Genomic DNA, 27,462 nt, shown 5'->3' with positions numbered 1-27,462 from the left:
GAACTGAAGCCGAAGATTAGACAGGGCGGTCAGCACCTCGTCAGGCGCAACAGCCGCTATCTGATCATGTAGGAACTTGCACATTTCATCAAACACATATCTCTGAGTAGGTATGTTGAATTGATCAAACGTTTCGAGGACAACACGAGGTGGATTTCTAACAGGGTTTATCATCCAACCCATCGCCATATTGTATAGCGCAACACGTTCTCTATTACCAGGAAGCTGGCTACGTCTCTGTGGACCATCAGAACCAGCAGACCCAAAAACAGGTCCGAGCGACTGAAAGAAGTTTGTCGCAAGGGGAGAATCACGATTACGAGTAGAGGGACAGGAGTAAGACACAGGACTAACAAGAGAAGGAGTAGAGACATTAGCAACGACAGGGGTTAACAACACAGGAGCAGTAGCGTGAGCAGTAGCGGGAACAGGAGTATGTGGAAGCGGAGGAGCAGTAGGAATAGAAACAGGCACAGGAGCAGGAACAGTCGGAAGAGCGGGTGCAGGTTGAGGAATAGGCGGAGGAATAACAAGTGGGGGAGCAGGTACGGCAGGGACCACAGGAACTGCGGTACCCTGTACGTACGGAGGTGGCGACTTCATAAGATAGGACATTAAAGAATCCTCAACTGCCTCTTCCTTCTTATCCGACTCCGTAGACAAAACAGGATAGCATTTGTCTATGGACATACGCTGTAATCTCTCAAACACTTCCTTATCCTTATCCTCCTTATCACGCTGAAACTGCTCAGCTTTCTTCACTATAGTAGCAACAGTATCTCGCTGACTACGTTTATTTTGTCTGATCTCTTTCTGTCGGGCTTCTTTGCGCCAGAACCGAAAGGCATCAAACATGGCCGGCCTTGATTTACGTTCGAACAACTTTATTTCCAAATTATCTAAGATCGACGCTTCGAAGCTACCGTGAGGTGGCCAACGAAGATCGCCGTCTTTCTTTGTATATTTGATCCAATAATCGTTAAAAGCAATCGGGCCTAGCCCATGTTTGCTATATAGGTCATAAGTAGGAGTTCCAACCGGAGGTATCGGACATGAGTCCTCCAGCAGGGAATCCGCACCACAAGGTCTAAAGCAACTGAACAAAGTACTGCGACCAGGCATCTTGCACACTAGCCGAGTTTCACAAACTTCAAGGGTTACGGGATTTACCAAGTCCCAGCAAGAACAAAACCCTCGGTCTTTGGCGGCTGCAGTCGTCAAACAAATACAACAACAACAAAGTACGCTAGCAAAGTGTCACCGACAAAAACACTCACACAGCGTGTACAACAAAGACACCCGCTAAAGTGTCTACAACAAAAACACTCGCTAAAGTGTTTACAACAAAGAACTCTGGGAGCGACCCACAAATACTTAACTCAAAGATCAATGGCGTCCTCAGGAAGGCCCGTCAATCGTCTCGCTATACCAAGGTCTACGCCAGGCGCCAAAACAGGTCTACAGTCAGGGTAGCAGTCCGTCGCAGCCGTTAGGAGGCGGGAATCTTCGCGGGAAAAGTCTTCGGGCCACTTATTTCGACAACAGGATCGATGAAGCGGGGTGCACCTTCCCTCGGAGATTTCACACGAAGTTCCTCACGATCGTCAGGCTTGGACCGGTACCACTGATGCAGCCCCACGTTGGGCGCCAACTGAAGGACTGGGTTCTTTGGACCCAGCGGTGCCAGGGCACAACACCTGAAACCTTCGTGGGTAACCTGCTCCGGCGTACAAGTCACAGAGACACGGGACACTTCCTTCGGCGTCAAAGAGTCAAGGTTTATTTACTGCAGGGAACACAGAAGTCACAAGAAGTACATCGAGTGTAGTTCGGGGAGACTGCTTCAAATTGTATTTGTGGATCGCTCCTTTTATACAGTTTCTACCCATAGGATAACATGATACACAATAGTTTACAACCTGGTTCCCACAAGTCGCTCTCAGAGGGGTCGCTTAGATCACTTTGAAACACACAAGATCCGGAACATAAGTGCGGAAACATTTGGCGGTTCCCAACTGTAAAAACCCATCTTCCCACCATTAGCAAATTCCAATCAGCAGTAAAGTAGATCGAAACAGGAACGAGGACAGGTGCAGAGGAAGACGGGGACAGTGGGGAGATCGGAAAGGGTGTAAAAGGGGAGTGTCGAGAAGCACGAGATACAGGCATCAAAGGGACGTGCCTAATGAGATGCACGGCTGAGACAATAAGCCCGTGCGGCAAGATGAGCCTCGAGCGGCGCCATCTGCCTTACAATAGCATCCCCCTCGTCATAAAGACACTTTCAAAGAACATGTGTCTTCCGCAAATATCTTGGGAGTCCCAGGGTCGCGAAGCGGACAGCGTCCGTTCGCTGGCTACTTGAGGGCAAGAGACAAAATGGATGCCGTATCTAAGATGGAACCCGTGGGTACAGATGACAAACCCACATAACAAACGAACGGTTTAAGTTAGCACAGCGAAACTGCGCACACTTGCTAAACTCGTCATTTGCGGTTCATAGATACTAGACTCGACCATATTCGTGTGAGTCGAAAACACCACTTACAATTGTCACGGAACCTCAACTGTGAACATCATACATAATCATCTAATTTGGAGGACACCGTCATATTCTGGAGTCTGTATTGCACACATTACCACTGTCACTGCCAGAGTAACCAGCATTGCAGTAATTGTGTGTTCATGCACACTCAAGTACAATACTGAGGTGTGATCAATGGTATGGGCAGGGGAAAGGTGTCATACATCAGGCGCCATGTACATATTCAAATGTTGTTTGTGAAACACATCTGAATGACCCTACAATGTGACAATGGTGGGGACCTCACCTCCACAATGTGACTTTCAAGATCTCCACCTGACGGAACTTTCAAACCATGTGGTAGGCTTATGCAGCCATGACGGTCACAGTGTTAGGCTGAAGATTGTCATTGTGACCGGTGCGGTTAGAAGGATGTGTCCGATGACAGATGAGACTGACTATGAAGATGCCACACATCACCAGTGTGACCGGCTTATTCTGCGACTGTTGGCTGCTTTGAGCTCATCGATAAGTCTGGTTAGCCACAAAGAACACAGCCATAGACTAATGACTTTTCATGGTATATGTGCATTGGTCTGTCTAGACATGAGCCATGTCTGCATACTGTAATAAGCAATAGCGGTTGATGTTAACCAATTGTACTGCTCCCCTCTCCAATCAGCCCACATCAGACTTAGTACAACAATTGACTGAGATTAATACAACTCACAGACACCTACTGAGTGCCATGCAACTGCTGTTCACATATGGAATGAGTAGATAATTAATAATCAGTTAGGAGTCGTGTATTGTAGGTAATTAGCATTATCCTACAGGAAACAAGGCCTGACTGTGGGTGGAGAAGTGATGCAAATGGTCATGTTTCTGTAGCCCAACTGTCCCTTTGGTGTTGCCAGACACAGTGGGGCGTATATACAATAAAGTGGTGTAGCGTGTCATTAGGCCAAGAAGGCTAACAACACGCTTCGTCACTTTAGAAATTCAGGGCTGCACCATATTTGCTAGAATATTGTGCAGCCCCGCATTTATCTCTGTGCTGGCGCTATAGGTGACCTTCCTGCACATAAACATTCATAGGCAATATGATGTTTCTATGTGTGCTGCACAAGGCAGCACACATGGAAACAGCAAAAACGAGGAGAAGTAAAGCATTTCTCCTCCTTTCGCCGGTTTAAGACTAGGTTTTCCCTGGTCTTAATTTTGGTGCTGCCTCCTATTTACGCTGCCCTTGAAAATTAGGGGCAGCATCAAAATCAATGGGTGCTGCGGTGGAACGCCCACTGCAACACCCATCACCCCCCCTTTCACATTAAATACAGCGTGAAAAGATACCCTATTTAAAAGGCCGCAAAAAGTCACAATAAGTGGTTTAACCCTGCCTTGTAAATAAGGCAAGGCTCATATCACTGTCACTGAAAATGACTCTGTGGTGATGATAGGGGCTTGAACCTTTTGCCCCTGTATTAGGTGACCATAACTATATGACGGATTGTGACTGAGGTGAATGCCCTCACCTGATCATTTCTTACATTGACCCACAGTATCCTTGTATGTCTGTCACTAATGACTGTTCCTAAATCACACAGATCTGTTGACAGTTTATTTATTGAATAGAGTCCACTATACTTCCGGATTGCACATCATAGACATGTACAGTGTCACTATTGTCACTATTGGTCACTATTGGTAAGAGATCCAGGTTTGGATCTCGTGTATGGCTGGAGCACCCCCACTCACAAACCACATACACATGTAAAGTTAGTGTCATCCCTGTTACAGTGGCCCATGTGGCAAAAGGGGTGTCCTGAGATGGCAGTACAAACGTAACTGACTTTTTCCTACTTATAAGGGATTTCCGTTGAGAAGTCCACAATCCACCCCTCAAGGAGATGTAGTTCTGAGTATCACACATTTCAGTCCTAACCTTTTTACCTTATTCCTTATATGTTGTGTAAACTATGTTACTCTCCACAATGTACCATGTGCATCAATACACTAGGCTTGCCAGTTAAGGTGTCTGGGCATTCATGCACAGCGAGTCTCCCCTTCAGCATTTCAAAACTGTATACTGTGTGTCATGGTCCCTCACATCCCATTTCACCTAGGATTGCCTTGGTCGACATGATGTTGGTGGGCTGCCTTAGTCGGTGTATGTCATAACAAGGTTTGAGGTTAATTATCCAATGAGCAGAAGAGGCCCTTTTCATTCATAATCAATGTTACCTACCTCTTTCGTATGACTTGTAGGTAGGAATTCACACAGTCTATTTGTCGACCACACCTAGTCATGTGAAGCAGGAGCATCTGCAGATTAGGGGTGAGCGGGCAACTCCGTTCCACCCACGGAATGTGCGGAATTTTGATGTTCCTCGTTCCGCAAAGTAGGCGGAGCAGGCAAATCTCTGCACTCTCGCGGCTTAGCAGAGTAGGCCTTCAACCCGCCTCCTGTCTGCACTAATAAAATGTTAAAAAATAACAATTTAAAAACACTTCCTTTATCGGCGGCATCCCCCGGCTTCCCTCTTCCTCCATCGGGCCTTCTTCTTGAAAGCTGTGCACATTTTAAATTGTTCTTTTTTAATGTTTTACTAGTGCCGGCTGGAGGTGGGCGGCGAGTAGTAGAGCTACGCGGAGTGTGCAGAGATTGGTTCCAGCTCTGTGGCACTCCACGTAGCCCCGTTACGCCCACTATGCCCACCCCTACAGTGAAGATACCAAGTGGCTAACAGCAGGAAAATGGCAACTTTCAAAAAGTAATAAGTCCTGCCCCCCAGGGGTATTCTAGAGTACAAATATTCTTGGTGTGAAAAAGTTCACTAATTTATTGGCGTGCCGGGAGGTATCGTCCTCTGAACCTGGGTGTGGAATATGAATGAGACTGTTGCGTTTCCCCACTGAAAAACGTCCCTCAGATGCACTGCCTGTATCTGACTGGACATCGACTCAAATCAAAGTTCAAAGTTTTGCTTCCAAAAGTTTTTATTTAGCCCATCATGATCCTTGTATTTTTTTCATTAATTAAACCAATCACTCATGTTGTAACTAACCCTGGGCTAAGCACTTTGCTACGCCCGTGGAGTGGGCGTAGTACTGCCTACTTTGCCCTTTGCAAAGTAGGCGAAGCAGGCAACACTACGCCCACTCCTTGGGCGTAGCGAAGTTGCCCGCCAACCGCCTCCCTCCCGCCCTCCTTAAATACTTAAATTACCTATTAAAAATGAATAAAAACCACTTACCTCGTCCGCTGCGTCCCCGGAGCTCCCTCTTATAATCGCGCCGCCGTCTTGGATACTAATGCGCATGCGCGGCCGCCCGCGCATGTGCATTTCTCGCGAGAAATGCGCATACGCAGGCGGCCGCGCATGTGGATTTATATCCAAGACGGCGGCGCGATTACGAGAGGGAGCCCCGGGGGACGCACCGTACAAGGGAAGTGGTTTATATTCATTTTTAAAAGGTAATTTAAGTATTTAGGGAGGGCGGGAGGGAGGCGGGTGGCGCGTAGTGGGGCTACGCGAAGTGCGTAGGTGGGCGTCATTTCTCGCCCACTTCACGTAGCTTTGCGTAGGCCCACTACGCCTACTACGCCCATCGTTAGTCGTAACATGTTGATGAAACATTATGCGTGAGGTACAGATAATCCCCAATCCCCAATGCATTTCGGGCATGATTAATGTCCTTCTTCAGGGGCTATATTCCTTAAATGGTCCCATGGACCAAATGTTTGTCCTCGTTCATGACAGTCTCATTCAACTTTCTAAAAGTGCCATTTTTAAAATTGTAATTAAAAATCTGACTTTCCCGTTAAAGAGGATTTTTCATTTCAATTTCATAGATTTGAAAAAATGAATGTTTACCTGGACCCAATTAAAAGCTATAACATGTGATAAGGCAATGTCATCCTATGGGACAGATAGTCCTCAAAGTCGATACATTTTTTTTAGATGTTTTTCAATTCCAGGTTTTGTACATAATCAACCTTTTAATTACAATGCACCCTGCCCTATGGGCAACCTTGGGTATACTCTATGGGAAAAGATTCTATAGGCATGCCTAATAAATGCACATGTGCCCTGGCTTCAGACTAACTACAGGGGGTAAGCAGCCTTTGTCTGGAGATAGGACGCAGCCTATTCAAATGTAAGTGGGGCTGGCCCCAGCTCCTCCCTCCCATCCTGCCAGTGATGGCCCATCCAGTACCATCTAAGCTCTGCATCGTGTGTGGCTGTTTAGGAGGAATACACAAGGCCAACTGTCACCCACACCCAATCATGTGACCCAGAGACAGGCTCTGGGTACCATTGGCTAAGTCAAGAAAATGCTAACTTTCGAAAAATTGAATTAAAAAAATTACAACATAAGTTAGTATTTCAAATTCCAATTTCAGAGACACCAAACATGAACTGGTTACCTATTCAAATTTGGAAATTACACTTATAAATGTGTAATAAGTGACTGCAATGTTAATCTATGGGACAGGTAGGCCTTCCATTAGTGAAAAATTAATTTAAGAGATTTTGACTACCAGGACATGTAAAACTTAAAATACCATATCCTACTTTTTAAATGTGTTGGCTCTGCTCTCTGGGCTGTCCAGGGCCTATCCTGAGGCTGGCATATGTATTCAAATATAAAGTTTGGGCCTAGTAAAACGTTTACTTTCCCAGTTGGACATGGCAGTTTAAAAGATCTACCTAATTTGGTGGCTCAATGGGAGCTGCTGGCCCAGTAGTAGCATTTAATTTACAGACCCTGGACACAGGCAGTGCCACTGTACTGGGGACTTGCAAGTAAATTAAATGTGGCAATTGGGTACAAGTCAATCTGACATGTTTTAGGGAGAGAGACGTTGACCAGAATGAAAGGTCTACATACTGGGTGCCCACACAGAAGCTCAAAGGGGAAGACGCCAACCCCCTTTGGGGTAAGCATGAGCGAATTTTGCGGATCTCGCGTTCGCGAATTTTGCGGATTTGCGGATTCGCAATCCGCAAAATCCGCGAATTCCCGCGAATTTGCGGATTTTTTTTTTTTTTGTGTTCGCCCGTGTTTCTGCCAGTTCGCGAGGGTTTTGTACACTTTCGCAAATTGCGAACTTACCTGTCGGGTCGCAAGTTTCGCGAACTTGTTGTTTCTACGTGTCCAGCCTGTTTGGGACACTCTTCTTCATCACTGCCACTCTCTGTCACCACTGCCACTCTCTGACTACTCATGCCACCCTCTGGCCCACCCATGCCACCCTCTGTTTCATCACCACACCCTCTGGTTGTCCAGTGTACATTATTTTCGGCAAAGCAAAGCACACCTTCCCTGCCTCAAGTGACCTGAATTAATTTGGGGCTGATTCATGTGTCACAGAATATTTTTTTAGCTGGCACCTGCTTCCTTAGTGCGCCCTGATTAGTGATCTTTTGCACTTGCTAAGTGCTTTCATTGTTGCAAAATTAGTTACAACACCTGCCCTGCCCCAACTGACAATAATGAATTAGGGGCTGATTAATGGATTTTAACTTCCAGCCTGGCTCCTGCTTGTCTCCCTTAGCTGTAATTCAGGACCTTTGTGGCATATGTGTAACTATTCTGAGGTTCAGAGCAGGGTCACATACTAGTTTCAACTGGCAACTGAACTCTGGAGGGGCCCCTCAGGAAGCACTCCAGGAAATGGCTACTAATGATGAGCCTGAACTTTTGAACCTGGTAAGTAGTTACTTTCAGTTTTGCTAAGATCGTATTTCTGCAATTTTGCACTTATTCGCGGGGCGCGAACTCACGCGAACAGTGCGAGCAGTGCGAGCAAAATCCGCTGCTCGCGGATTTGCGGATTTTGCGGGAAATTCGCAAATCTCGCGGATTGCGGATTTCCCGAAAATCCGCAAAATCCGCGAGCGGAACGGATTTTCCGCCCACGCCTACTTTGGGGGCACCTCCCAGTACACAAACAACAGGCATGACAAAAATCCATCCCATTTTCATCCTAAGGGCTCAGACAGTCCTATTATCATTACTTTGAGGGTCTTATTGAATCTCTTAACAAGCCCATTGGTTTGAGAGTGGTAAGGAGTGGAGAAATTGCAGGTTACCCAACACTCCTTTTACATGGCCTTCATGTACGCCAACATGAAGCTGATACCACAGTCTAATACCACCCGCTTAGGAAATCCTACGCCAGCAAATATCACTATCAGTGTCCTGTGCCACTGCGGAAGCAGTCACCTTTCTTTTTTTATAATTTCTTTTATTGATTTTAATATTTGATACACAAACAAAGGCAAAGAGATCAGATACACATAGTTAAGGAGGTTGCAATGTCAGTGTCCTCAGAAGGGATCAAGAAAATAAGGTGATAATGCCAAGGAGTACAGGTGTAATACAATGTTTTGCAATACCTATGGTATCAGAATATTCGAAAGAAGAAAAGAAAATTTACATATTTTCCCATTTCGGCGCAGGAATTTCCTAAATGAAGGCTGCTGAAACAAGTAAACTATGGTATATAGAAAACGGAAGTAGATAACGATGGAAAGAGGGACGGAGGGGGGTGTAGTCGCATAGGCACTCCAGGTAAGCAATATAAAAAAATAGACGAGAACAGTTGAGTTGAGGATAAGTGGTTGGGCATCTAGTAATCGATAGTGAAGTAGCGTGTGCGAGGCAAGTGTGTACATTTGCTTTAACAGGAAATGCTTAGTGCGGATGTGGTGAGTTAGCCAGTAATATACCAACATGTTCCGGTGAAAGTGCCAGGAAAGAGGTACTGGCTCCACTTCAGGGGCCAAGTCATTCCCCTCTGCTGAAGGCTGCAGCTCAAGGAGGCCCTTGCCCTGTCCTTCGATCACATCATTCCCTTCTGTAGCTTCAACCACTGACTAGTGAGCTTCCTTCCAGACCCTCAGGACCCTCTGGAGATTCACCTTTCTAATGGTGCTCTTTGCTGGAAGCCCCCTCTCCTTGCAGAACTTCTTAAACTGGGCCACAGTTTAAGCATCCACATTCATCAGCTTGAATTCAGTACTTGCAGGTGTGGTATCTGACACATCAGTTTGGAAAAACAAAACAGAAGCCAATACCAGAAAATTAAACTTGTATTGATCTCAGACATGGGATTGCATTGTACACAAAATCACTCCATGGCACTGAACAAACACAAGTCCTAATCATACCGCTGCTACCAATGTGAGAAATTGGGTTGTTGTTTGACTGGAGTGTGATCCATGGTCAAGCAGCAACCACAATCATTGTTGGGTGAGACACAAGCCAACCCTAAATTAACCTGTGCTCCATCCTCTGGCAGCTTGGCACAGATCTGTCAGGCTTAACTTAAAGTCAATGTGCAAAGTATTTATGCAACACTTGAAGCGGTAATAAAGTGAACACAACACACATAAAGGATCCCACATCAAGTCAGAAACATATAGGACAATTTAATATAAATAAAACAAGACCAAAATGGCAATACTCCAATCAGTAGAACTGGAGATATGCAATATTAAAGATTTCGTTTCAGTGAAAATAGTGCAGAAAAGCACAAAGCGCCAACTGTTGAGTCTGGAAACACTAAACCAGGACAGAGTCACAAGTTCACTGTGATTGACTGTGATGGACTGTGGTCTGGTTCCAAGGACTAGGTTAGGCCAGCTGAACAAAGTACCTTAAAACTGGGTGTGCTGTCTGCACACAATAGGTTTGGGAGGCATTGCTTCATCCGGCGATAGTTCCAAAAAAGCTGTGCGCCTAGGCTTTGTGGGGATTCAAGTCACTTGCCCTCAGTTTAGATGGAGCTGGCAGATGGGTGGCGAGGCTTTGCAAGAATTGTGTTACTCAGCATCATTACAGATGAGGTTGGCAGTTGTGCAGAGAAGCTTTGCAGAGCTGTGCATTGATTCCAATGGGGATCACAGCTTTGCGTGCCAGAAGCACATTAGGCCCACTTTTAAGGATCCAGGACTAGGGTGGCACCACTTGGGAGGGCAGGACTCACAGATGGTAGAGTCCACGAGCTGGGTTCAAGGTTCTGGTGTCCCAGAGGCTACTGATTAGAAGGCCAGCCAACTAGCCCTTGGATTCAATCTGGGTTTAAGAGATGCATGTCCAATCCTTTTCACCCAGGCAAGAGAGCTGCAGGTCAGCACAGCAGGCAGTGGTTCCTTCAGAGCAGCAGTCCAGCAGAGTAGCAGTCCTTGTTGCAATACTGCAGTCCTTCTTCCTGGCACAGTATACACAAGTCCAGAAGTGTACTGAAGAGTAGGTGTTTGAGGTCCAGTATTCATACCCAGTTCTGCCTTTGAGGTGAGGAGAAGCTTCTAGAGGTCTGCCTTTGAAGTGCACAGGTGTCCTCCTTTCCTGTCTCTTGCTCCGGACGAACTAAAGGAGCTATGCAGTCCTTTGTGTGAAAACAGGACACAGCCTATTCAAGTGTAAGATCGACTGGGCACAGCAGCTCCCTCCCATCCAGCCAGTAATGGCAATCCAATCATATCTAAGCTCCCCATTGTGTGAGCCTTTTCTAGGCAGAATACACAAATCCTAACTTTCCCCGCACCCGGTCATGCGACCCAGTAACAGGCTGCGGGCACTAAATGGCCAAGGCAGGAAAATGTCAACTTTCTAAAAGTGCAATTTTCAGAATTACCATTATAGTCATCCTCTGATTTCTACCCAAAGATGCTACTTCCACCGAAAATAATACAACAATTCAACCATTCAAAGCAAGCAGCTTCAGCTAAAAAACCGAACCATCACCCGATTCCATAAAAAATACAGTTGATATAAGAAGTCAATATAAAGTTCCAATGCAAAACCTCAAGATCAGACCAACCATGAGCTTCTAATCTGCTCATGTAGTGTGGGCGGGTTTGCACAGCTACTCCAAGATAATGATGTGATATCATACTCGCCATCCTATGATTACTTATGCCACCAGGGAAATTATGTGAATGAATGACTAGCTACCTGGTTTTCAACTATTTTGCAAGCACAGAAGAAGGAAGGAGAAACAAGACCGAGCAAAGGGTGGGCTTATGATTCTTATGAATCTGGCATATAACAACAAAACAAATAACCTGCCAATAGATAACAATTTTATGCCAGTAGTCTCCTTTGCAAGTGGCAAATAATACATAAAAAGCCATCAATATTACTTTTAAATATCTATATAATTCCTGCATTAACAAATGGAAAGAAAAGCCCTACCAGAAATAACCTTGCCATTACTTACTTAGGTAAATAAAAAAAACAGCTACTCAGATGACAACCGTATTATCACAGGCGACCTTACTAGCAAATGTAACGGCCTCTTGGCTGGGAAGTAGCTCCGGTCAGTCAAAGAGACAGGTCTTGAGGGTCTTCCTGAAGGTGTGCAGAGCCGGGGCACATCTGATGTCTAGCGGGAGTAGCTCCGGTCAGATGACACTATCATAATGCAGTATGAAACATGCTAGAGTCAAGAAAGAGTACCCAAACCTTTAAAAAGCGCTAAGTGTAGAAACGTGTTGTAGCCTTTCATTCAATAGGTTTGAGAACTGATAGATTCCCACATGATCATCCAGGAAATTCAACTCATTACTCAGCCCACAGCGACACTTTCTTTCATTACATGTTTATGAACCTTTCTTTCTCCTCTTCTGTCGAGTTTTCAAACCAACAAAAGAGAGACGTCCATATGCAATGATACACTAAGGTGCTCTGCTAATGAAAGTGCCAATAACGTCCAGCAACATCATGAAAGAGAACTAAAAAAGGTTCAAATGGACTGGCCAAATTCATGATTTATTCCACAAAACAGACCTTTTGCTCAATCAGCTGCTGAGCCTAGAATTGGGCCTAAGCACAATCAAATGGACTCATCTTTGCGAAGAATATTCCTTCGAGCTAATACGTGAAGGTAATAAAAACACCAAACGTAGAAATGGCATCAAAGGGAAACTTACGTCAGCAAATCATGGCGTCGTCAAAGGGCAAAAAGACATCGGATACCAATTGATGACTAAAAGTGAATCAAATGAAAATATCATATAAGAAAACGATCTGGATTGCAAATAAAAATAAGGCTTCGGCCAACTTATGGAACAAACTCACACCAGCATGCTTGAAATGTAATCTCAGGGTATTATGAGCAACCAGCAATGATCTGACCAACAATCATGTAACATGCCAAATCGATGATCAACACATTTCGGAAGAACGATGGATCACATTTCTGAAGCTCTGTATGGCTACACCAATACCCGCCCTCTATTAGAAGCCGAATAATTGGGCACATCAGCTAAAGCCTCAATTGGTAACACCCAAAGTTTTCATTTCAAAGAGCTGCCTGGGATTAGCAAATGCTTAACAGCTTCAATATAGCCCTAGAGGCAGCAGAGGTCAGAGCAGAAGGGAGCATCTCTCTTCAAATAGGACCTAGAGTATTGGGCTACAGTACACAGGCCTTCTTATTTCATGTATAACCGCACAAGTAATCCCAAAGTTCTGGCAGAGTTCTGTTGTACAACCCATCTTTAAAAAGGACAACCCTTCAAATCATACAAAATAATGCCTAATAGCTGACATCCATACCAACGCAAACTACTTTGCTACCTGACCTTTGCATGACCTTGATCCCTGGGCTGCAGAACAAGATCATATTTCTTTTATGCAATTCAGCCTTCGCCCAAGCATGTGCACAGAGCTGACTGTTCCAACACTGATATCCTCAAAACAAAAATAATATCAGCTAGGTCATTAATACACACTTGATTTATTAACTTCTAAGCCGCGTTTGATAAGTGCCACATAATTTGTTATAAGAAACATTGCAAAAATTGAATAATCGGTCGTCTCTGTTAAAGGTCATTCAGTGCATTTAAAGGAACGCGTGCTCAGATCAAGAAAGGCAATAGGAGAGCAATTTCCAGGAAAATTCCAACATTGAATGGTCTCAAGGAAGGATGCGTTCTTCCACCATCCTGTTTAATCATTTATTGTTGGCCTATATGGTGCCCAAAGAAATGTACCTGTTGAGTCACACAGATTGGACAGCAACATCTACCAGTCCTTCAATGCACAGATGATAAAGTGTAAAACACGTATAGCTCTTTAAAGACTCCGACAAGGATGGATCGAAACAAAATCAATGATTACTGGTAGAAAAAATATGATATCGGTACCTACACAAAAAAAAAGAAGTATACGCACATAATATCTGGGCATACCATTCGATCGTCGAAGGTATTTTCAAAATCACATGTTTGCTTTATAATTAAAAGCCAGTGCGGAGTCATACGTTTAGGTGACTGCATATTAAAACTCTTTGTCATCGCTTGAACCCTCAATCAAGGTATTGAAACGTAAGCTACAACCAACTTTATCCCTAGCCGCACCGCCAGCCAGATTAATACACTCATTTGCATATGATTCATGTGTGTATTTTGTCTGCAGCTTAAAGTCTCACATTTGCAGTTCAGATTGGAGTCTGTGGGCCAGATGTATCAAGCTATATTTTTGTCGCAAACGGTGCGAATCGCTAAAATTGACCGCTTGCGACAAAAAAATTGAATTTCAAGATGTATGTAATTCTTCGCATCGCAAATGTAGAAATCGCTTTTTTTGTGATTTCTTATTTGCGATTGTTCCTATTATGCGAATTATGTTTGTGATTCTCTATTTTGCATGTTTCTTATTTTGCGAATCTCGCAAATATGGAATCGCAAGTGTGAAATTCGCATTAAGATGTATTAAGAAATCACAATTTGCGAAATTTCGAAAATCGCAAATTAAGAAATCGCTATTAACACTAACTTCAAGCAGGTGGTAATCAATTTGAAAGTATAAAAAACAGTCTAAACTGATTTTTTGAAAAGGACAATGGCTGCACTTTACCTGATAGCTAGGAGGCTGCGCATTCAAGCTCTTGCACATAGGAGACAGAGGCAGGAGAGGATTTTCAGACTGAGGATAACCTTGTTTCAGCAGACTAAAGAAGACATTTTTGAGAAATATAGACTGCATCCACACACCATTTTGGACCTAATTGTTGAATTGAAGCCTTTTTTGGAGCATGAAACACACCGAACCCATTCAATACCTACTCATGTGCAGGTTCTGTGTTCCCTGCATCTTCTGGCTTCTAGATCTTTTCAAAGGGTGATTTCAGAGGTTGGTGGAGTGTCTCAAAGTGCTTTTTCACGATTTTTTAGAGTTTTCCTTGATGCAATGAGGAGTAGGCTGCAACATCATATTTACCTGTAAGAGGCGGTCGATCCCCACGTTCCCTGCCGATATCCTCAGCGCTTGCCTCTGACTGATTCCCCGATTGGAAACCTGCCGCCTGGTATCGTAGCGCTTAGTGGCACTGTATTTTGCACTGCTTTTCTCTGCTCGCATCGCAGCGCTTGATCGCATTGTAGTCGCTTGCATTTCACTGCTCACATTTGCATTATTTTAATTGTCTCAGCGCTCGCTTTGTTTGGCGTCACCCTGAATACATTCCTGATTGTACCTGTGCTACCTATTTAGCAAGCACAGAAGAAGGAAGGCGAAACAAGACTGAGCAAAGGGTAGGCTTATGATTCTTATGAATCTGGAATATAACAACAAAACAAATAACCTACCAATAGATAACAATTTTATGCAAGTAGTCTCCTTTGCAAGTGGCATATAATACATAAAAAGACATCAATATTACTTTTAAATATCTATATATTTCCTGCATTAACAAATCGAAAGAAAAGCCCTACCGGATATATCCTTGCTCTTACTTACTTAGGTAAATTAAAAACCAGCTACCCAGATGACAACTGTATTATCACAGGCGACCTTACTAGCAAATGTAACAGCCTCTTCGGCTGGGGAGTAGCTCCGGTCAGTCAAAGAGCCAGGTCTTGAGGGTCTTCCTGAAGGTGTGCAGAGCTGGGGCATGTCTGATGTCTAGCGGGAGTAGCTCCGGTTAGATGACACTATCATAATGCAGTATGAAGCATGCTAGAGTCAAGAAAGAGTACCCAAACCTTTAAAAAGCGATAAGTGTAGAAACATGTTGTAGCCTTTCATTCAATAGGTTTCAGAACTGATAGATTCCCACATGATCATCCAGGAAATTCAACTCATTACTCAGCCCACAGCAACACTTTCCTTCATTACATGTTTGTGAAGCTTTCTTTCTTCTCTTCTGTCGAGTTTTCAAACCAACAAAAGAGAGACGTCCATATGCAATGATACACTAAGGTGCTCTGCTAATGAAAGTGCCAATAACGTCCAGCAACATCATGAAAGAGAACTAAAAAAGGTTCAAATGGACTGGCCAACTTCATGATTTATTCCACAAAACAGACCTTTTGCTCAATCAGCTGCTCAGTCTACAATCAGAATTGGACCTAAGCACAATCAAATGGATTCATCTTTGTGAAGAATATCCCTTCGAGCTAATACGTGAAGGTAATAAAAATACCAAATGTAGAAATAGCATCAACGGAAAATTTACGTCAGCAAATTATGGCGTCATCAAAGAGCAAAAAGACATCGGATACCAATTTATGACTATGAGTGAATCAAATGAAAATATCATATAAGAAAACGATCGGGATTGCAAATAAAAATAAGGCTTCGGCCAACTTATGGAACAAACTCACACCAGCATGCTTTAAATGTAATCTCAGGGTATTATGAGCAACCAGCAATGATCTGACCAACAATCATGTAACATGCCAAATCGATGATCAACAAATTTCGGAAGAACGATGGATCACATTTCCGAAGCTCTGTATGGCTACACGAATACCCGCCCTCTATTAGAAGCAGAATAATTGGGCACATCAGCTAAAGCCTCAATTGGTAACACCAAAAGTTTTCATTTCAAAAGAGCTTCCTGGGATTAGCAAATGCTTAACAGCTTCAATATATCCCTAGAGGCAGCCGAAGTGGGCTCTACCCACCATTAAAGGCCTGTTCCATCGCTAAAGGTCAGATCAGTAGGGAGCTTCTCTCTTCAAATACGACCTAGAGTATTGGGCTACAGTACACAGGCCATCTTAATTCATGTATAACCGCACAAGTAATCCCAAAGTTCTGGCAGAGTTCTGTTGTACAACCCATCTTTAAAAAGGACAACCCTTCAAATCATACAAAATAATGCCTAATAGCTGACATCCATACCAATGCAAACTACTTTGCTAACTGACCTTTGCATGACCTTGATCCCTGGGCTGCAGAACAAGATCATATTTCTTTTATGCAATTCAGCCTTCGCCCAAGCATGTGCACAGAGCTGACTGTTCCAACACTGACATCCTCACAACAAAAATAATATCAGCTAGGTCATTAATACGCACTTGATTTATTGACTTCTAAGCCGCGTTTGATAAGTGCCACATAATTTGTTATAAGAAACATTGCACAAATTGAATAATCGGTCGTCTCTGTTAAAGGTTATTCAGTGCATTTAAAGGAACGTGTGCTCAGATCAAGAAAGGCAATAGGAGAGCGATTTCCAGGAAAATTTCAACATTGAATGGTCTCAAGGAAGGATGCGTTCTTCCACCATCCTGTTTAATCATTTATTGTTGGCCTATATGGTGCCCTTAGAAATGTACCTGTCGAGTCACACAGATTGGACAGCAACATCTACCAGTCCTTCAATGCACAGATGATAAAGTGTAAAACACGTATAGCTCTTTAAAGACTCCGACAAGGATGGATCGAAACAAAATCAATGATTACTGGTAGAAAAAATATGATATCGGTACCTACACAAAAAAAAAGAAGTATACGCACATAATATCTGGGCATACCATTCGATCGTCGAAGGTATTTTCAAAATCACATGTTTGCTTTATAATTAAAAGCCAGTGCGGAGTCATACGTTTAGGTGACTGCATATTAAAACTCTTTGTCATCGCTTGAACCCTCAATCAAGGTATTGAAACGTAAGCTACAACCAACTTTATCCCTAGCCGCACCGCCAGCCAGATTAATACACTCATTTGCATATGATTCATGTGTGTATTTTGTCTGCAGCTTAAAGTCTCACATTTGCAGTTCAGATTGGATTCTGTGGGCCAGATGTATCAAGCTATATTTTTGTCGCAAACGGTGCGAATCGCTAAAATTGACCGCTTGCGACAAAAAAATTGAATTTCAAGATGTATGTAATTTTTCGCATCGCAAATGCAGAAATCGCTTTTTTTGTGATTTCTTATTTGCGATTGTTCCTATTATGCGAATTATGTTTGTGATTCTCTATTTTGCATGTTTCTTATTTTGCGAATCTCGCAAATATGGAATCGCAAGTGTGAAATTCGCATTAAGATGTATTAAGAAATCACAATTTGCGAAATTTCGAAAATCGCAAATTAAGAAATCACTATTAACACTAACTTCAAGCAGGTGGTAATCAATTTGAAAGTATAAAAAACAGTCTAAACTGATTTTTTGAAAAGGACAATGGCTGCACTTTACCTGATAGCTAGGAGGCTGCGCATTCAAGCTCTTGCACATAGGAGACAGAGGCAGGAGAGGATTTTCAGACTGAGGATAACCTTGTTTCAGCAGACTAAAGAAGACATTTTTGAGAAAGAGGCGGTCGATCCCCACGTTCCCTGCCGATATCCTCAGCGCTTGCCTCTGACTGATTCCCCGATTGGAAACCTGCCGCCTGGTATGGTAGCGCTTAGTGGCACTGTATTTTGCACTGCTTTTCTCTGCTCGCATCGCAGCGCTTGATCGCATTGTAGTCGCCTGCATTTCACTGCTCACATTTGCATTATTTTAATTGTCACAGCGCTCGCTTTGTTTGGCTTCACCCTGAATACATTCCTGATTGTACCTGTGCCTTTACGCCATAGCGTAACTCACTTTTGGGCCCCAAGCTCTCCCAGTTTGTATTTCCCTTTGCTGCCATTTTGTTTGTTGTGCATTAGAGACAGCCTCTCCGCCCCGTACCCGCCTCCCCAGCTGCTCCTCCCTCCCAAGGATTGATTAGGCTTGCCCCGTGGCCTGAAGCGCTGTGACCACCCTTACGCTGTAAGAGGCGGTCGCTCCCCACGTTCCCTGCCGATATCCTCAGCGCTTGCCTCTGACTGATTCCCCGACTGGAAACCTGCCGCCTGGTATTGTAGCGCTTAGTCGCACTGTATTTTGCACTGCTTTTCTCTGCTCGCATTGCAGCGCTTGATCGCATTGTAGTCGCCTGCATTTCACTGCTCACATTTGCATTATTTTAATTGTCACAGCGCTCGCTTTGTTTGGCTTCCACCTGAATACATTCCTGATTGTACCTGTGCCTTTACGCCATAGCGTAACTCACTTTTGGGCCCCAAGCTCGCCCAGTTTGTATTTCCCTTTGCTGCCATTTTGTTTGTTGTGCATTAGAGACAGCCTCTCCGCCCCGCACCCGCCTCCCCAGCTGCTCCTCCCTCCCTCCGCCCCCCTCCACTATCCATTTACGACAGATGGACTCACGCACAGCGTCCACGTGCTGCGGTCGCGCCGAAGGTGCGCCAAAGGTAAGCACGTCTACGCCCGTCCGCGCCTGGACCGCGCCCAGCGCCTGTCCCCCTGGCCCCCGCCGCTCCCACCCCTCTAGAATCACATACGATGCCGCTACCCTCCTCGCCCTCAACCCCGCAACTGAACTCTGGGACCTACTCGACACCGCGTCACCGGACATCACCTTCCTTACAGAAACATGGATGAACTCATCATCTGCACCCGATATCGCCATAGCCATACCAGACGCCTACAAGATTATCCGAAAAGACCGCACCAATCAAACAGGAGGAGGCATCGCCATCATCCATAGGAACACCATCAAAATCACGACCAGCTCTGATGATAACTTTGCAACCGCCAAACATCTTCACTTTCAGATCCACACCGACCCTAGGACAACACTTAGAGGCACCCTCATCTACAGGCCTCCAGGTACTCGCACTCAATTCAGCGATGACATCACCAACTTCGTCTGCCAACATGCCCTCGCCTCCGAGAACTACATTCTTTTAGGAGACCTCAACTACCACCTCGAAAACAAACACGACAGCAACACCACCACCCTTCTGGACAACATGGCCACTCTCGGACTCAAACAACTTGTTGACACCCCCACCCACACAGCCGGACCCACGCTCGACCCTATCTTCACCTCCAGCAAACACATCTCCTTCGATCGCACCACAGCTCTACATTGGACGGATCACAGCTGAGTTCACTTCAGCTACAAAACCAACCTGAACAACAACCGCCCAAAACCTATTCCGAGGAGAAACTGGAACAAAATCACCTCCGACCAACACCTCACATCAGTCAACCTAAACCCTCCCACCCTTTCATTGGACCCAAACCAAGCGGCCACCAATCTCAAGCAATGGATTACCCACAGTGCTGACGAATTAGCACCCCTAAAAAAGCACCAGATCAAATCAACCAGCAAAAAGACTCCCTGGTTCAATGATGACCTTAAAAAATCCAAGAAGCTATGCCGCACCCTGGAGAAAACATGGAGAAAAAACCCAACCACCGACAACATGGCCACCCTCAAGGCAGCCACCCGCAAACACCACCAACTGATTCGATCCGCCAAGAAATCAGCTCTCAAGGATCATCTCGACAACAACACTCACAACAGCAAGGAACTTTTCAACATCGTCAAAGAATTCACCAACCCCACCGCAGCATCTAACAACATCACTCCCTCCCAAGACCTCTGCGATGCGCTATCCTCCTTCTTCTACAACAAAATTGCCGACATTCACAACAGCTTCGAGATTACTCCCAGCGATCAACCCTCCCCACCCCCCTCAGATCCCACTCCGCCAACTAACAACCTTAGCGCCTGGAACTCAATCACCACTGAAGACACCATCCGCCTAATGAACTCAATCCACTCTGGCTCGCCAACCGACCCCTGCCCCCACCACATCTTCAACAAAGCTGACTCCATCATCGCACCCCATCTCTGTGACGTCATCAACTGCTCGTTCAACTCTGCCACCTTCCCAGAAAGCTGGAAACACGCCGAACTCAGCGCCCTTCTGAAGAAACCCACAGCAGACCCCTCCGAACTTAAAAACTACCGACCCATATCCCTCCTCCCATTCCCGGCCAAAGTCATTGAGAAAGCCGTCAACAGCCAGCTCGCCGCCTTCCTTGAATGCAACAACTCCCTCGATCCATCTCAATCCGGATTTCGAGCCAAACACAGCACCGAAACCGCCCTCATTGCAGCGACCGACGGCATCCGAACACTTTTGGACAACGGAGAAACAGTGGCCCTCATTCTACTTGACCTATCCACCGCTTTCGACACAGTCTGCCACAGCACCCTTATACAACGCCTTGGCAACATCGGCATACAAGGAAAAGCCTTGGACTGGATCATCTCATTCTTTGCCGGGAGAACTCAAAGAGTCCGACTTCCCCCATTCAACTCAGAGGCCACTGAAGTCATCTGTGGTGTACCTCAAGGATCTTCACTCAGTCCCACCCTCTTCAACGTTTACATGAGTCCACTCGCTTCCATTGCTCGTCAACACAACCTCAACATCATCTCTTACGCCGACGACACCCAGCTAATCCTCTCCCTCACCAAAGACCCCAACACCGCCAAAACCAATCTCCACGAAGGCATGAAAGAAGTAGCCGAATGGATGAAACATAGCCGCCTCAAACTCAACTTAGACAAAACAGAGGTGCTCATCCTAGGATCTTCCCCCTCTGCCTGGGACGACTCTTGGTGGCCATCCGCTCTGGGCACAGCACCCACACCCACAGACCATGCACGCAACCTTGGCTTCATCCTAGACTCCTCTCTCTCGATGTCCAGACAGGTCAACGCAGTCTCATCCTCCTGCTTCAACATACTTCGCATTCTCAAAAAGATCTTCCGCTGGATCTCCCTCGAGACAAGAAAGACTGTCACCCACGCACTGGTGACGAGTCGACTGGATTATGGTAACACACTATACGCCGGAATCACAGCAAAATTACAGAAAAAACTCCCACGCATCCAAAACGCATCAGCGACACTTATATTAGACATCCCTCGCCAAGATCACATCACCGGTCACCTAAAAGACCTCCACTGGCTTCCCGTCAACAAAAGAATTACTTTCCGCCTTCTCACCCACGCACACAAGGCCCTCTACAATCTTGGACCTGAATGGCTCAACACTCGACGGTCCTTCTACAAACCCACCCGCCAACTAAGATCGTCCAATCTAGCCCTCGCCGCAGTCCCGCGCATCCGAAAATCCACCATGGGTGGCAGATCCTTCTCCTTCCTTGCTGCCAAAACCTGGAACTCACTCCCCACTCACCTTCGCCTTACTCAGAACCACACCTCCTTCAGAAAAGAACTTAAAACCGGGCTATTCGACAAATAATGAACCCCCTCCCCAAGCGCCTTGAGACCCTCTGGGTGAGTAGTGCGTTATACAAATGACCGAACTTGAACTTGAACTACCTCTTCAGCACACTACAAGATATCCAAATCACTAAATTTGATTTTTATCAAATTGCGCATTTTCCACATGTGATTGGATGCATAGATGGGACCCATATTGCCATTACTCCTCCTGCTGCAACTGAATTTTTTTATAGAAATAGGAAAAGTTACCACTCTTTAAACATTCAAATGGTGTGTAATGCCAAGTACATAATCACAGACATAGTGGCAAAGTACCCTGGAAGCACTCATGACTCTTACATGTTCAGACACAGTGGATTACATGGACGTTTGAGTGCTGGGCAATTTGGAGATGGATTTCTTCTTGGTAAGTGGATATCTCATTTTTAATTTCCCATTTGTCAAACATAACCAGTGACATTCCTGATAGTAAATATTTCTTACATTACCATGTAGGTGACAGTGCATATGCTGTACGTGATTTCATTTTGACTCCTTATCTAAATCCAGCAAATGTTCATGAAAGGAGATACAATAAGGCTCACTGTTCTACACGTGGAGTGATAGAAAGGACTTTTGGAATTTTGAAAAGCAGATTTAGAAGAATTCATAAAAGTGGAGGGTCTTTGCAATATAAACCATCCTTGTGCTGCAAAATCATCACAAGTTGCGCAATGTTACATAACATGGCCATGAGAAAAGGAACACAATGTGATGTAAGTGACCCAGAATCTTCTGACAATGATGATGTACCTCCCACAGGAAGAGGTGCTCCAGGGGTAGGAGCTGCAGCAGGATGACAAAGACGTGCAGAAATCACAAACAATTACTTTTAGGTAAGAATGAAAAGCATGACCACTGTTTTTAAGTTTAGAAAGTTTTACTTAATGTAACCAAAACTTGAAGAAACATTGCAATTAGCAAATTGGAACCTGTTAATACACAGGACATTCATATGTAAGTGAAGGAAAATGAATGTTAATTTTTATTAAAGAAAACATTTCTATGGTTGAAGGGACTACTTCTTGCTCTGCCTGCTGCGTGTGCGCTGCCCTCCCCCACTGCTCCTCACAGATGCAGGTTGGGTGGCATGTCTCCCACTCCTGCGGTCACTGGTGTCTGATGTTGGAGTAGGGTTGCTGCTGCTCCTACTTCCAGTGTCCTCTGTTTCCATTGGCTCATAAAAGCCACGAGCCACTGTGTTACTGGTCTGAATTAATTCTACAGCATTAGAAACTTTATCAAGGCCTTTGGCCACATTCCTGGTGCATTTGCTTACCATGCACTGCATTGAAATGCTGCGCCTACTAAACTGTGCAGTGACAGTACACAGTCTATTGATAGTAGTGCAGTAAGTAAGCATTCTGCTATCCTGTCTGCGTGCAGCCTTCTTCAGACTTCTCCATTGCAACAGACAGTCTTTCCATAGAGTCTGCCATTTGCCTCATCCCATCCCCCATGCTGGCATTGCTTTTATTTAATTTGCAGAGCTGTCTATTTATGGATCTTAAAGCTTTATGCTGTTTCTCCTGCACTTTCAGCATGTTTTGCTCCAACCCTTGGAAAACAGTTGAACTGTCTGTAACATCACCCCTATTATGCCTGTCATTATTTAAAGAGTAAGCTCTTCTTCTTGAGGCAGCATTTCTAGTGTCAACATGTTCATCTTCATGCAATGTCTCATGAGCACTTTGTCTTGATCCCTCAGGTTCTTCATCACTATCCTCAAAAGGTTGTAAAGGAGCAACAGCTTTTCTTTTGGATCTCATAATTGGATGGATTCCTCATCCTCATTATGATTTTCTTCACCTGGTGCTACATTATTAGCATGTGCAGAGTGGTCATCATAATCATCAATTGCATGTTCAACATGTTCTGTGAATGTTAAAAGAGACATATGAGATTGTTGACTGCCTCTCTGTCTTTTTTTTATTAAAAGCTTCAAACCACCAATGCACTGCTTTAGTGTGTATTACTGGAAAATGTCATAAATTTAAATATGTCATAAGCCTACTAATGTGAAATGAAATTTAAAATGCTGAAATAACAGAGGATAAAGTCAGACATTACATTGACAAAAATCCTCAAATAAATAACATTGCTACAGGTAAAACTTTCCAATCAAAAGCAACATAAATGACCCAGACAAATGCAAACACTCATGCATCCTTCTTACCTTCTTCTTCATGTCTTGGCTCCGAACTGTCAATGTTTGTAACTCCACTGACACTCTCATGCAAAATTGTTGCTTCCACTAGCTCTTCATGTGGAGTTGGCAGGTCTACATGTGAGGTTCCTCCACCAGTATTACTTGCTTCTTTAATTCGCTCTGCAAGCTTCTCTTTGGACCTCAGACGCATATCATTCCATCGCTTCTTCAGTTCATCGATGGATCTTGGTATGACTCCCACTGCATTTACTTTTTCTTGAATTTCCAACCATATCTTTCTCTTTCTCACTTCTGGAACATTCTTGGCTTGCTTACCAAATAGTAATTCATGGTTGCAAGCCACTTCTTCTATAAGTATCTCCAACTCCCTCTCTGAAAATGTCTGCTTCCTCTTCCTTTTTTCACCCGAGGCACCTCCTTCAGAATTTTCTGGCTCCATACTGCAGTGAAACAGGTCTTCTCCCCAGCCTAACAAGCTTCCAACTGCCACTGGGTGTGGCTCAGGCAAGCAGGTTTATCTAATCAAAATCAGTTCCTGACTGACTCAACCAGTTTTTTCTCAGATTAGCAGATTCACGCTTTTTTACGATTTCTTATTTTGCGAAATTCGCAAAATAGGAAATCTCAAAAAAATCGCAGTAAATTCTGCGATATTTAAGGAATCGCAGAATTTTTGCAAAAACCTACATACATCGCTTTTTGCGATTTCATAATAGCGACTCGCAAAAAATCGCTAATAAGAAATCGCAAAAGCAAATTTTGATACATCTACCCCTGTGTGATCAAAAGACACAAAGGCTGTCGTCCTATGCTGGATTCATAAATAAAGTCTAGTTATGAAAACTTGCAGAGCCTTCATATATGGTAGAAAATGTTCCCAAGGACTCGCCATTTAAAAAACCTGTGGCTTGAAATGTTACAAACTTCAATAATAACACTCGATTCAGAAAAAGCATGGGATGAAACTATAAGCCAAAGACTTTTCAAAAAGAAAACAAATAAACTTCAAGGATTGTGTCATGGTCGATGGATAAAATCATATTTAGAGAATGCTCACATGCTTGGTAAGTGATTAACTCTTACAGCAGCAAACATGAGCATGAATATCTTTGGCAGCCATTTTCGCTGAAGATAAACTAAAACTAATCAAGTGTGATTTGGTATATTTCTCTATAAAGACACCACTCCCCCTTGGATCATCCAAGATACAGATAAAAGCAGTAAAGTACTAATCTTATGGCTTATTGAGGTGAATCTTTTTAAATTAATGATGGCAATTGAAAAGTCTTTTAACCTTTTAATGTAAACTGGACTCTAAAAAGTATTATTTTAGTCAACCACTATTTATTGTAAACTTTACCTATTTGCCCAATTGTCAACTTTTGTAATGATTTTTAGTAATCAAACAATACATTTTTCATGTCCTGAAAAAAAGAATTGTCAGTAGTAGCTCGGGAGCATGACCACAGGGTGAGATGGGTAGGTCTCCATAATGGTAACCATCCAGAAAGAGGAATGAGCGGGCAATTGGGAAGGCTGGTGGACAAGGAAGATTGTTACCCGGATGTTCCTGTATGAATGAGAAATTCATAGACAACGACCAAACTGAGATTTTGGAACAAGAATAATGCAGAGTATAGATGTGAGGCCTTGATCAAAGTGGAGGACCATGTGAAAGTCCACTCATGTAATGGCAAACCAGGATTTGTCAACTCCTACACGAGAATCAGACAATCATTGAATCGTCCTATTTTCACATGAAGACATGCACCTCTTATTGACTGATGAGTATCAGACTAATACCTGAGAGTTCTGCTCAATATAGAGGAGCTCCTTGGTTTTTGGGGGGCTGCTAATGGAAGGCACAAAGGCAATGAGAAGCATAAACAAATGAGTTGGTTCCCATGATTGCTCATCACGACCATCAATCAATCAATCAGGGAATTATGAAGCGCGCTACTCACCAAAAGGGTCTCAAGGTGCTGGGGAGTAGCTCCGTCAGTCAAAGAGCCAGGTCTTGAGGGTCTTCCTGAAGGTGTGCAGAGCCGGGGGATGTCTGATGTCTAGCGGGAGCTCATTTCATCTTAGCAGTGATGTAGAAGTAGGATCTTTCATTTGTTCTTGCTCAGCGATTGCGCAGGACTTCGGTGAGGGCGAGGTCAGCGGATCGGAGGTTTCTCCTGGGTATGTGGAAGAAGATTCTTTCATTGAGATATTGGGGTCCGGTGTTGTGGAGGCATTTGTAGGGATGGGGGAGTATCATGAAGGTTGCCCTCTTCATGACGAGGAACCAGTGGAGGTCTCGCAGGTGTTGGGTGATGTGTTTGTGTTGAGGGATGCCGAGAATGAGTCTGGCTGCGGTGTTCTGTATGGTCGGCGAAGAGGCTGTTTCCGTAGTCCAGTCTGCTGGTTATGAGAGCATGGGTGGCAGTCTTTCTCGATTCAGGGGGGGGTCCATTTGAAGGTTTTCTGAAGGATGCGGAGGGTGTTGAAGCAGGTGGAGGTGACTGCGATGATATGTTGGTTCAGGTAAAGGGAGCACCTTGTCCTTCATTTCTTCCTGGAAGCTGAGTCTGGAGTTGATGGGGTCGTTGGTGGGGGAGAGGATGAGCTGCGTGTCATCAGCGTAGAAGACTATGCTGAGTCCGTGCTGTCTGACGATGTTGAAGAGCATAGGGCTGAGTGATGATCCTTGGGGTACTCTGCAGTTGATCTCTGTGGGTTCGGAGAGGAAGGTTGACAATCTGATTCTTTGGGTTCTGCCGGTGAGAAAGGAATGGAGCCAATCGAGGGAGGTTCCCTGTATGCCGGCGTTGTGGACTCTGGCGATCAGTGTGCAGTGGTAGACGGTGTTGAAAGCTGCAGAGAGGTTAAGTAGGATCAGGGCTGCAGTGTGGACTTGGTCGAGGAGGGTGTGGATGTTGTCTGCGGCAAGGAGAGCGGTCTCTGTGCTGTGGTTGCTGCAGAATCTGGATTGGGAGCGGTCAAGGATGACGTTCTCTTCAATGAATCTCGTTAGTTAGACGTTGATGGTCTTCTTAGTGACTTTGGCCATGAAGGGGAGGAGGGAGATGGGCCGGTAGGTTTTGAGGTCCGTAGGATCTGCTGAGGTCTTCTTGAGGAAGGGCTTGACTTCTGCACTTTTCCAGTCTTCAGGAAAAGTGGCGGTTTCGAAGGTGGTGTTGATGGTGCGTCGTAGTTTCAGTGAGATGGCGGTGGTGGCTCTGTGGAAGATGTGAGGAGGGCAGGGGTCCTTGGGTGCACCTGAGTGGATGCCGTTCATGGTTGATTTGGTGTCTTCGTTGGTGACTGGGGTCCAGTAGGAGATTGTGGGCTGGCTGGTGTTGCTGGTGAAGGGAGTAGCTTCAGAGT

This window comes from Lissotriton vulgaris, chromosome 2_2, assembly GCF_964263255.1.
Source record: "Lissotriton vulgaris chromosome 2_2, aLisVul1.2, whole genome shotgun sequence".
Taxonomy (NCBI): Eukaryota; Metazoa; Chordata; class Amphibia; order Caudata; family Salamandridae; genus Lissotriton; species Lissotriton vulgaris.
The sequence above is the reverse complement of the archived record's forward strand: the minus strand, read 5'-3'. Positions refer to the sequence as shown.